This window comes from Calliphora vicina, unplaced genomic scaffold, assembly GCF_958450345.1.
Source record: "Calliphora vicina unplaced genomic scaffold, idCalVici1.1 scaffold_146, whole genome shotgun sequence".
In the NCBI taxonomy this organism is placed as follows: Eukaryota; Metazoa; Arthropoda; class Insecta; order Diptera; family Calliphoridae; genus Calliphora; species Calliphora vicina.
The window spans coordinates 1-14,506 of record NW_027052627.1 but is presented as its reverse complement, the minus strand read 5'-3'; the positions used below and the strand labels follow the sequence as shown (position 1 = coordinate 14,506).

General features: G+C 27.6%; 1 long non-coding RNA gene across 1 annotated transcript; it reads right to left on the bottom strand.

Annotated features, from left to right (window-relative positions):
- Nucleotides 1-7,680: 7,680 nt before the first annotated feature.
- On the bottom strand, nt 7,681-13,631 carry LOC135963098 (uncharacterized). The gene is made up of 2 exons (XR_010576819.1): nt 13,566-13,631; nt 7,681-8,424 (listed from the first exon to the last, which is right to left on the bottom strand). It is a non-coding gene; the product is annotated as an uncharacterized LOC135963098 (long non-coding RNA).
- Nucleotides 13,632-14,506: the final 875 nt, after the last annotated feature.

The window sequence follows — 14,506 nt, the reverse complement described above, 5'->3', positions numbered from 1 at the left end:
ATACATACATACATACATACATACATACATACATACATACATACATACATACATACATACATACATACATACATACATACATACATACATACATACATACATACATACATACATACATACATACATACATACATACATACATACATACATACATACATACATACATACATACATACATACATACATACATACATACATACATACATACATACATACATACATACATACATACATACATACATACATACATACATACATACATACATACATACATACATACATACATACATACATACATACATACATACATACATACATACATACATACATACATACATACATACATACATACATACATACATACATACATACATACATACATACATACATACATACATACATACATACATACATACATACATACATACATACATACATACATAACATACATACATACATACATACATACATACATACATACATACATACATACATACATACATACATACATACATACATACATACATACATACATACATACATACATACATACATACATACATACATACATACATACATACATACATACATACATACATACATACATACATACATACATACATACATACATACATACATACATACATACATACATACATACATACATACATACATACATACATACATACATACATACATACATACATACATACATACATACATACATACATACATACATACATACATACATACATACATACATACATACATACATACATACATACATACATACATACATACATACATACATACATACATACATACATACATACATACATACATACATACATACATACATACATACATACATACATACATACATACATACATACATACATACATACATACATACATACATACATACATACATACATACATACATACATACATACATACATACTACATACATACATACATACATACATACATACATACATACATACATACATACATACATACATACATACATACATACATACATACATACATACATACATACATACATACATACATACATACATACATACATACATACATACATACATACATACATACATACATACATACATACATACATACATACATACATACATACATACATACATACATACATACATACATACATACATACATACATACATACATACATACATACATACATACATACATACATACATACATACATACATACATACATACATACATACATACATACATACATACATACATACATACATACATACATACATACATACATACATACATACATACATACATACATACATACATACATACATACATACATACATACATACATACATACATACATACATACATACATACATACATACATACATACATACATACATACATACATACATACATACATACATACATACATACATACATACATACATACATACATACATACATACATACATACATACATACATACATACATACATACATACATACATACATACATACATACATACATACATACATACATACATACATACATACATACATACATACATACATACATACATACATACATACATACATACATACATACATACATACATACATACATACATACATACATACATACATACATACATACATACATACATACATACATACATACATACATACATACATACATACATACATACATACATACATACATACATACATACATACATACATACATACATACATACATACATACATACATACATACATACATACATACATACATACATACATACATACATACATACATACATACATACATACATACATACATACATACATACATACATACATACATACATACATACATACATACATACATACATACATACATACATACATACATACATACATACATACATACATACATACATACATACATACATACATACATACATACATACATACATACATACATACATACATACATACATACATACATACATACATACATACATACATACTGAATAGCTTGGCTTTATGTGGTTGTTGTAGATTTAGCATCAATAGAGATGTTTAAAGGTGATTACCAGGGAAACCAAAATATGCAAATGCATGTTTTTTCTGGTGAGTCTAATGAGCACATGGATAAGATATTTAAACGTTTCAGAACTATTTAAGAATTTTGGCATCGATTTGTTAGTGCATATTTTTGCATATTTTACCCTTAAATGCATATTTTTGCATATATTTCTTTTAAGAGCATATTTATGTCATATTTTTGCGTTTTTAGAGCATATTTTACTGTTTAATAGGGTATTTTGAATTATCAAACAAATTTTGTCTTAAGCGCACCATACACTATCAAAATACTCATCAAGCACTATGGTAGTATTAGTGAAAATGTGTTTGTATGTGTGACACCGACAACGCTTGATGGAAAATCAAAAACATTTTGATTTTTAGCATGCTTGATGTCACTTTTTGATAGTGTATGGTGTTTTTTCATCAATCACGAAGTCATTTACAAAAATATTTCAAGGCGTTAGTTTGATGAGCGTGTCGGATGAAGAGAATAATTTTTTATATTACATATTTCGCTTATTATTTTTGATTTTTTCTTTATTCTCAACATGTTCTCGTTATTGCAATTAAAGTTGCATCCGATATTGACATTTTTAAATACATTTTGTGCAAATAAAAATTAAATATAATTCCCGCTATTGGTGTTAACACCACAAAATCAAAAATAAAATGCAGATTGACGAGTCATCAATCAAGTGTACATCAAAGCATCAAATTACACGTACACGAAAGTGACATCAAGCATTTTGATAGTGTATGGTGCCCTTTACTTATTTTTCGGTATTGTGTTACAGGTTTTTACTTGCTTTGTTTAAAATTCAAAATTGAAAAATAGATGGCTTTTCATCAAAAAAAAAAATTTAAAAAACAAAATATTTTTTTTTTAAATTTAAAAAAAACAATTCGAACAATTTTTTTTCCAAAAAATGAAAAAACTGAAAAAAAAAATTTTTGTTCAGCTAAAAATATTTAAATTTTTTATTTTGAAGAATAATTTGGTGAAGGGTATATAAGATTGGCACAGCCGAATATAGCTCTCTTACTTGTTTTAATATAAAACAAGCACTATTTTAATAATAGCGCCATCTAAATATCAAATTTAAATATTTTTAAACAAAATCAACATTTTTTTTTTTATTTTTTTAAAATTTTTTTTTTCAAATTGTTTTTCAATTTTTTTTTAAAAAAAGTTTTGCAAAATTTTTTTTTTTAAATTTCTTTAATTAATTTTTTTGGAAAAAGAATTTATGACAAAAAAAAAATATTTTGATGAAAAAAAAATTCGGGTTAAAAATTTTTTTTTCCGATTTTGACCTATTGTATGTCCAACTTACTATGGTCTTATATACGTCGTGGCAAAGGTCTGTGAAATATCTATCATTAGATAGATATATTTCAAAAATCGAGGTTATCCTAGTTTTTTCCTTATATCATGCAAGTTATTTGGGGGCTTCGGAAAGTTGATTTCAACACACAGACGGACAGACGGACATGGCTATATCGATTCCGCTATCTATAACGATCCAGAATATATATTCTTTATGGGGTCGCAAATGAAAAATGTGGAAATTACAAACGGAATGACAAACTTATATATACCCTTGCCACTCATGGTGAAGGGTATAAAAATGTTTTCAGATCCAATAGACATCGATTTATGTTATATTATGCTCTTTTACTACATTGCCAGGCCAAGTACTCTACATTGTGAATACCGCTATTGATTTTTTTTAAATAAAAGTATATTTTTTGGTTAAAAATTATATAAATACATTGTGAATACCGCTATTGATTTTTTTTAAATAAAAGTATATTTTTTGGTTAAAAATTATATAAAAGTTTGTATTTTTAAGAGCATATTTTTTAAATTTTAAGAGCATATTTTAGAGTTTTTACTGCTTATTTAAAGCGCTTAAAACCCTTTTTTTAGAGCATATTTCTGGTTTCCCTGGTGATTACATATGTATGTATGTAGGTTTGTAGATAGAGTTGATGATATTTGCTCTGATAGAGTAGGGGAAGAAATGTTTCTAAGGTGACCACAAGATTAACCTTTGTAGATTCGGTAATAAAGGTACTAACAATAATAAACTATTAAGTTTATTGTTGTTATGTGTTCCTTAAGATTTTATAATTTCTCATGTAACGAGAATTATATTAGCGGTGGGAAATAAAAGAAATATGTAAGGATTACAAAATTCAATGTTTTTATTAAGCAAGAGATGCTCACCTTTTTGAAGTAGAAATATAAGTGAATTTTCTTAAAACTAACACCTTATCGTGAAGGTTCGGTTTTAACAAAATGGGCAAATTTAAATGACATAAAAAAGCTTTATAAATGACAAGTTACAATGTTATTTTTATCCAGTAATTAACATTATGCAAAATTCAATGGCTTTTAAACTGCGTTCAATATTTTAAAGATAAATTCAATATAAAATTAATAATATAATAAATGCATTATGCTAATTTGAACATGCCGCCACTCCTTGCAGCATTGCAATTAAGAGGTTTTGGTAGTAGCACATAAGACGGCAGCTATACATACATACATACATACATACATACATACATACATACATACATACATACATACATACATACATACATACATACATACATACATACATACATACATACATACATACATACATACATACATACATACATACATACATACATACATACATACATACATACATACATACATACATACATACATACATACATACATACATACATACATACATACATACATACATACATACATACATACATACATACATACATACATACATACATACATACATACATACATACATACATACATACATACATACATACATACATACATACATACATACATACATACATACATACATACATACATACATACATACATACATACATACATACATACATACATACATACATACATACATACATACATACATACATACATACATACATACATACATACATACATACATACATACATACATACATACATACATACATACATACATACATACATACATACATACATACATACATACATACATACATACATACATACATACATACATACATACATACATACATACATACATACATACATACATACATACATACATACATACATACATACATACATACATACATACATACATACATACATACATACATACATACATACATACATACATACATACATACATACATACATACATACATACATACATACATACATACATACATACATACATACATACATACATACATACATACATACATACATACATACATACATACATACATACATACATACATACATACATACATACATACATACATACATACATACATACATACATACATACATACATACATACATACATACATACATACATACATACATACATACATACATACATACATACATACATACATACATACATACATACATACATACATACATACATACATACATACATACATACATACATACATACATACATACATACATACATACATACATACATACATACATACATACATACATACATACATACATACATACATACATACATACATACATACATACATACATACATACATACATACATACATACATACATACATACATACATACATACATACATACATACATACATACATACATACATACATACATACATACATACATACATACATACATACATACATACATACATACATACATACATACATACATACATACATACATACATACATACATACATACATACATACATACATACATACATACATACATACATACATACATACATACATACATACATACATACATACATACATACATACATACATACATACATACATACATACATACATACATACATACATACATACATACATACATACATACATACATACATACATACATACATACATACATACATACATACATACATACATACATACATACATACATACATACATACATACATACATACATACATACATACATACATACATACATACATACATACATACATACATACATACATACATACATACATACATACATACATACATACATACATACATACATACATACATACATACATACATACATACATACATACATACATACATACATACATACATACATACATACATACATACATACATACATACATACATACATACATACATACATACATACATACATACATACATACATACATACATACATACATACATACATACATACATACATACATACATACATACATACATACATACATACATACATACATACATACATACATACATACATACATACATACATACATACATACATACATACATACATACATACATACATACATACATACATACATACATACATACATACATACATACATACATACATACATACATACATACATACATACATACATACATACATACATACATACATACATACATACATACATACATACATACATACATACATACATACATACATACATACATACATACATACATACATACATACATACATACATACATACATACATACATACATACATACATACATACATACATACATACATACATACATACATACATACATACATACATACATACATACATACATACATACATACATACATACATACATACATACATACATACATACATACATACATACATACATACATACATACATACATACATACATACATACATACATACATACATACATACATACATACATACATACATACATACATACATACATACATACATACATACATACATACATACATACATACATACATACATACATACATACATACATACATACATACATACATACATACATACATACATACATACATACATACATACATACATACATACATACATACATACATACATACATACATACATACATACATACATACATACATACATACATACATACATACATACATACATACATACATACATACATACATACATACATACATACATACATACATACATACATACATACATACATACATACATACATACATACATACATACATACATACATACATACATACATACATACATACATACATACATACATACATACATACATACATACATACATACATACATACATACATACATACATACATACATACATACATACATACATACATACATACATACATACATACATACATACATACATACATACATACATACTGAATAGCTTGGCTTTATGTGGTTGTTGTAGATTTAGCATCAATAGAGATGTTTAAAGGTGATTACATATGTATGTATGTAGGTTTGTAGATAGAGTTGATGATATTTGCTCTGATAGAGTAGGGGAAGAAATGTTTCTAAGGTGACCACAAGATTAACCTTTGTAGATTCGGTAATAAAGGTACTAACAATAATAAACTATTAAGTTTATTGTTGTTATGTGTTCCTTAAGATTTTATAATTTCTCATGTAACGAGAATTATATTAGCGGTGGGAAATAAAAGAAATATGTAAGGATTACAAAATTCAATGTTTTTATTAAGCAAGAGATGCTCACCTTTTTGAAGTAGAAATATAAGTGAATTTTCTTAAAACTAACACCTTATCGTGAAGGTTCGGTTTTAACAAAATGGGCAAATTTAAATGACATAAAAAAGCTTTATAAATGACAAGTTACAATGTTATTTTTATCCAGTAATTAACATTATGCAAAATTCAATGGCTTTTAAACTGCGTTCAATATTTTAAAGATAAATTCAATATAAAATTAATAATATAATAAATGCATTATGCTAATTAGAACATGCCGCCACTCCTTGCAGCATTGCAATTAAGAGGTTTTGGTAGTAGCACATAAGACGGCAGCTAGAGAACGGATTGCTTCAGACAATATCTTTTGATTAGGTTGAGTTTTATCTGTGGACTGTCCTTTTGTTTGGCCTCTTTGATACTGCATTCCGTTGACCAACACGTTGATGAACTGATCGTCTTGGCGGTTGATCTCGCTGATGATGATTCGGATGAAGTAGCGTATGATGTGGTAACGCACATTTTTTGCAAGTATCTGGGCTACTGCAATTTTGGGCCAGATGTGTACGTGCCAAGCAATTATGGCAATAGTTGTTTCGTGTAACAACTTGGTTGCGTTTAGTAATGTCCATTGTGAGAAATTTTCTGCAGAATCGAAGTGAGTGGTATCGAAAGCACACTTGGCACTGGTGAATAGCAGAATCCCTTGGAGCTTGATAACGTGAACTAAAAGTAAAATGAAGAGTGATGTAAAGGGAAGAAACATGATGAATATAATGATTGTGTTGGATTGTGTAGGGATAGCGAAAGATGGCTTAAAATGTCGTATATAGCGAAAAACATATGACAATACACGTAATGCTGGAGTGTAGGAAGAGAAATTAGAAAGAATGTGGATTAAATTAGTGGTAGTTTGTACACTGTTGGCGTTAATGCGTAAGTGATGTGATAATACAGTTTTAGTAGGTGTAATTTTAGGTTTTAAAGGAATTCGGGTAAAGTTGGTAGTTTTGAATAAATTGTCTTTTGGCCACTCAGAAGGTGGATTCGTGAGCCACGAAGACGCATTAAACCAAAGGCTATGAGAAGCTTTTAGGAAAATGTCTTGATTATCAGAGGCTAATTGTAAAAGCGTTCTGATTGCCAAAAAGGGAGAGCAATTGATACCAAAGGTAACGGTTTTGAGTTGATAGTCTCTGATAGCCTCCCGGGGGGACTTTTGGAACATAATTCTCTGGTATGGCCTGTCAGGGGGATCTATCATGATTTGTCTATACATTTGTTGAATGTCACCGCTAAAGTTATATCTGTAAAAACGCCAATTTAGTATTACGGTTACTAAATCTGCTTGTAAAGTGGGACCTGTATATAGTACATCATTAAGGGTGAGACCAGACTTTGTCTTGCGAGATACATTAAAAACTGCATCAACTTTCGTAGTTTTATGCTTTGGACTAACGACAGCGTGATGTGGGAGATAAAAGGAACAGTATTTATCATTTGAGAAGTATTTAATAGAGGTGGTTGGTTGATCTAGTGACAAACAATCTGTGACAGAATTGTGTATTCTTTGCAGGGATTCGTTATCTGCGACAATTGCTACAGGGATGTTAAAGAGATTGCGGATTTGATTATCTACTAAGACTCTAATATTTTCGTATCTGGATTTAAGAGCTTGCCAAGCAAGATTGAAATTGTTATCAGTGAGCGGAAATCTGTTCACAATTGATCCCGCAGTTCCTATTGTCTTGTTACGAAGATGGTATAATTTTTCAGCGGATGTCAATCTTGGGTGATTGATATAGACTGCTGTGAACATGTCACGAAACGCAGGCCATTCTTCATAATTTCCTGAGAAAGTTTGAGTATCGCAAGGGGGTAGTTTGAGGCATGTGGTAAAGTTTTCCTGGGGAAGGTTAGAAATATTGGGTTCTGTACTAATACGAGGATTAAGGCTTTCTCTTTGAGGTTTAATTAAATCGAGAAGTTTTGAAATTGTATGGTAGTACATATCTAAACATGAGTTATATTGTTCTTGTGCTATCACTTTTATATCTTCGCTTTGATCAGATAGCACAAGATCTTCATACGATTGTTCTACTTTATTCAAGCAACTAACAAGATATTTCTTTTTAAGATCTAAAAGGGTTACAGATTGTCCCGAAGATTCTTGGACGTCAGTTCTTTTGCAAAATGATATTAAATTTTTTGCATTGAATGCAAATTTATTGTTGGGTGAAGCCATAGTGAAACTAATGCAATTGAGATTTGGGGAATGAAAAGTTTTCGTGTTGAAAATTGATGGATTAGAAGTATTTTAAGGGAAATAAATCTTTAATTTGGAGTTATATGTTTATGTAAATAAGATATTAAACTATATGAACTTTTAAATTGCGGTTATAAATGCGTTTTGAGGATTATAGTTTAATAATCTAATCTATTGTATTTTGTTTCAAAGAAATTGTTTTGCAGAGTGAGTATTTTAGATTGAGAATCTATTATTATTTTTTTTTTTTTTAATATATTAAAGAATATATTTTGTGTTTGAAAAATTGTAGATTGAGAATCTATGAAATGATCAGAAGAAATGTTTGCGTTTTGATAAAAAAAATATAGATTGGAAATTTATTATATTTTCTTTTATGTGAAAGAAAATATTTAGCGGTTTAAGAAATATAGATAGTGAATCTATAATGTTTTCTTTTGTGTATGAAAGAAAATATTTAGCGGTTTAAAATATAGAATGCAAATCTATAACATTTTCTTTGAGTATGAAAGAAAATATTTAGTGGTTTAGGAAAAATAGATTGCAAATCTGTAATATTTTCTTTTGAGTATGAAAGAAAATATTTAGCGGTTTAAAATATAGAATGCAAATCTATAATATTTTCTTTGAGTATGAAAGAAAATATTTAGCGGTTTAGAAAAATAGATTGCAAATCTGTAATATTTTCTTTGAGTATGAAAGAAAATATTTAGCGGTTTAAAATATAGAATGCAAATCTATAATATTTTCTTTGAGTATGAAAGAAAATATTTAGCGGTAAGTAGAAATGTTTGTATGTAGAAAAGGGGCTTGGAAATTTGATTCACAAAAGCCTTATTGTTTAGATTGAATAATATATGCGAACATTGGCTAGAATTTTAATTCTAAAAACCTCGTTAAGCTCGGAGCTTAAATTCACTAAAGCCTTGTAATTTAGTTTTAAATTGTAAATGGCATGGAATTTTAATTCCTTGTAATTATGTATAAAAGTAATTTTGATAAAAGTGGACTGTATTTTTTTTAATTTGAGGGATCTAATGGTATTAAACGGTTTTAATTAGAATTTTTAATTAGTTTGTATAAATGTTCTGTATTTTTCATTTATATTAAACGATATTAATTTTAGAAATTTGTTGCCAAAGTTATAGTAAACGTTTGCTAATTTGTTAAAATATTGATGATTATTTTCTCCTTTATTTCAAGTAACTAAATTTTCATTCAATATTGTAGTTGAATTTAAATTTAGATTAGAAAATTCTGGTTGAAATTCAATTCGAGAAACAAAATTTTTCACTAATTTCTTTTGTATTCGTACCCACTGTTCAATATATTGTTTTAGTTTTTTAAGTAAAATTTCTGTAATATAATTCAACACTTTTTAATTATATATAAATTTTTTTTTAAATTAATCTATTTAATTCTTTAGTTTAATTATTAAATTTTGTTAATTTTTCGAAAATATTGTATTTTATTTGAAGTACAAAATTAATTTTGTTAAAACTTTTTTATTTTAGCCACACTGTGTTTGTGTGAAAAAGAGATGTATGTTGTCTATATGAGAGATTAATATTGAATGTTAAAGAGATTATATTGTGAATGTTGAATATGTGTGTTGTGTACAGTGTTGCCACCAAGAAAATTATAAACTACACATGCCTCATTCCTAAATTACACATACGAGAAAAAACTACACATGTAATTTTCGTGATCGTAATAGGAGAAATTGTCTAAAGGTGGTGCGAATACAAGATTTTTAAAACGTACATGAAGACAAAAGGTTTGTCACAGTGGACTATGGGATATTTGGGCCAAATACGATCACTTTAGTCACTAAAGTTTAGTGTCAATGGGCAAAATGATGGACAATTTTCACTTGCGCAGATTAATTTATCCAGGAATTGGATATATGAAATTATTAGTGTACTTATCTAATTTAATGAATTCTTGAGATCAGTTAAATATGTCAATCCGAAAAAAGATTTTAACAAATATTAATCAATGTTCATTCGGAGATTGTTCCATTGAAAATTTTTACATATATATTAAAAATTTAACAATATTTAAAAAAAATAACACGTAAGTGATATTTATATTGATAGCAAAAACAAAATTTCGAAAATTTGTTTTTGTTTTATATACAAAATTTTCAAATTATGAATGGCAAATCAATGCCTGCATTTTGGTGCATTTGTTCTGTTCAGAATTTGTTATATACAAAACAAAATCAAATTTTTAAAATTTTGGTGACGTGATTTACAAAATTGGGGCCTAAGTGCTTTGAAATCAGTTTTGTTTTCAGTTTCAAATAGGCTTAATTTAGACAAAGTTGAATATTTTTTACTATTTGTTTAAAAATTATAGCGAGGGAGAAAAATAGGAAAAAGTAAATGAACACTTTACCAGTAAAATCTTGTAAGTAAATAGATGTATAATTTATGTAACGTTTATATTTTTAAAATATTGCGAACAACATAACAATAATCTCCAAATTACTTATCGTATTTTTCTGCAAACCTTAATGTTAATTTAATTCAAACTTGATTCATATCTTCATACATATAGTTCCATTATACTGAGTACAATGTAATAAATATGAATACATTTAGAGATACTGGATTTGTTATTTATCAACTAAAATAGAGGATATAGCTACTTTCCTTCATATAAACGTACATATTTATTTTCAGTTCATTTTGAAATCTGAACAATAATAAAAATGATTGAAGACATACATTGACAATATACTTATTTTGGAAATAATTGGAATTTAAAATTACACATGAATTACACATTCATTCAATTACACATGGGCTACACATCCAAGTTAAAATTACACACAATATGTGTAATTACACATGAAGTGGCAACACTGGTTGTGTATGTTAAAGAGAAGTGTGTTGTAAATGTTAAAGAGATTTGTGTTGTGAATGTTGGAGGGGTATGAATAAGCAAGAGCTAAATTATAGCAATGTACATGTACTCATGTTTTAAAGTTGGTTTGAAATTGATGATTTCTCTTATTGAAGTTTGTTGTGTAAAGTCTAAGAGAACTTCCGTTTGTTTGTTTCTTGCTTATGATCTGTTGTTGTAACTCTGTTGTTGAAAACCCTTGCAAAAAGTTGTTCACTTATAAAACACTTGTGTTTCTCTTTAAATTTACTTATTTGATTTTGTTTTTACTTTCTTTGATTTCTAGCACTAAATGACCCTGAGTTTTGGAAAAAACAAATGTAGGAAGGCAAAGTGCGAAAGTAAGAAAAAAAAATGTAATGGTATTTTAAGTGTATAATAAATTTTTTGTAGGTTTTAGAATTTTGTTTGAACTTTGTAAAATTTTGAAATTTGGCAATATGAGGGTTGTAAATGGTAGTTTGAACTTTTGAAAATTTTGAAATTTGGCAATTTTGCGGTAAAATGTGTGACTTTAAGGTTGTTTTTGTTGTTAACTATGTATGATTTTATGGTTTTTTGTGAGCTTTTAAACAATTTATTTGTAGGTTTCTTTCTTTGCACTTTTGTAATTTTCTTCTTTTTTATAATTTTCTGCACGATTTTTCACTGTTTTAATTGTATTTTAAACTTTTTCGTTCTACTCACTCACTTTTTTGTTGTTTTTACCATTTTTTTCCGTTTAATACTTAAGTTCGTTGTTCTGCCTGTGTACGGCCACAAAGTATACAGAGGTGTCAAATTTGACAGTTCAAAAACACTAAAATCAGCTTTTTTTGAAATTGTTTCGATAGAAAGAGAAAACAAATTTGCGGTTTAATACAGACAGTGCGTTAAAACAAACAACTATATAAATAAGCACAAAACCAAACCGGTTGAAATTGTTTCGAGCGAAAGAGACAAATATATATTTTTTGTCGTGTCGCCTCTGTATACTTTGTGGTACGGCTCGCGGTCTTCTTTTGTACTAAAGTACTTGCACTTTGACTTGTGTGATTGATGTCGTGGTGATCTCTTTATTTGTTTTAGGTGACCAGCTTAACGTCGTTGAAGGACCATGAATAGATTAGCTTTATGTGGTTGTTGTAGATTTAGCATCAATAGAGATGTTTAAAGATGATTACATATGTATGTATGTAGGTTTGTAGATAGAGTTGATGATATTTGCTCTGATAGAGTAGGGGAAGAAATGTTTCTAAGGTGACCACAAGATTAACCTTTGTAGATTCGGTAATAAAGGTACTAACAATAATAAACTATTAAGTTTATTGTTGTTATGTGTTCCTTAAGATTTTATAATTTCTCATGTAACGAGAATTATATTACCGGTGGGAAATAAAAGAAATATGTAAGGATTACAAAATTCAATGTTTTTATTAAGCAAGAGATGCTCACCTTTTTGAAGTAGAAATATAAGTGAATTTTCTTAAAACTAACACCTTATCGTGAAGGTTCGGTTTTAACAAAATGGGCAAATTTAAATGACATAAAAAAGCTTTATAAATGACAAGTTACAACGTTATTTTTATCCAGTAATTAACATTATGCAAAATTCAATGGCTTTTAAACTGCGTTCAATATTTTAAAGATAAA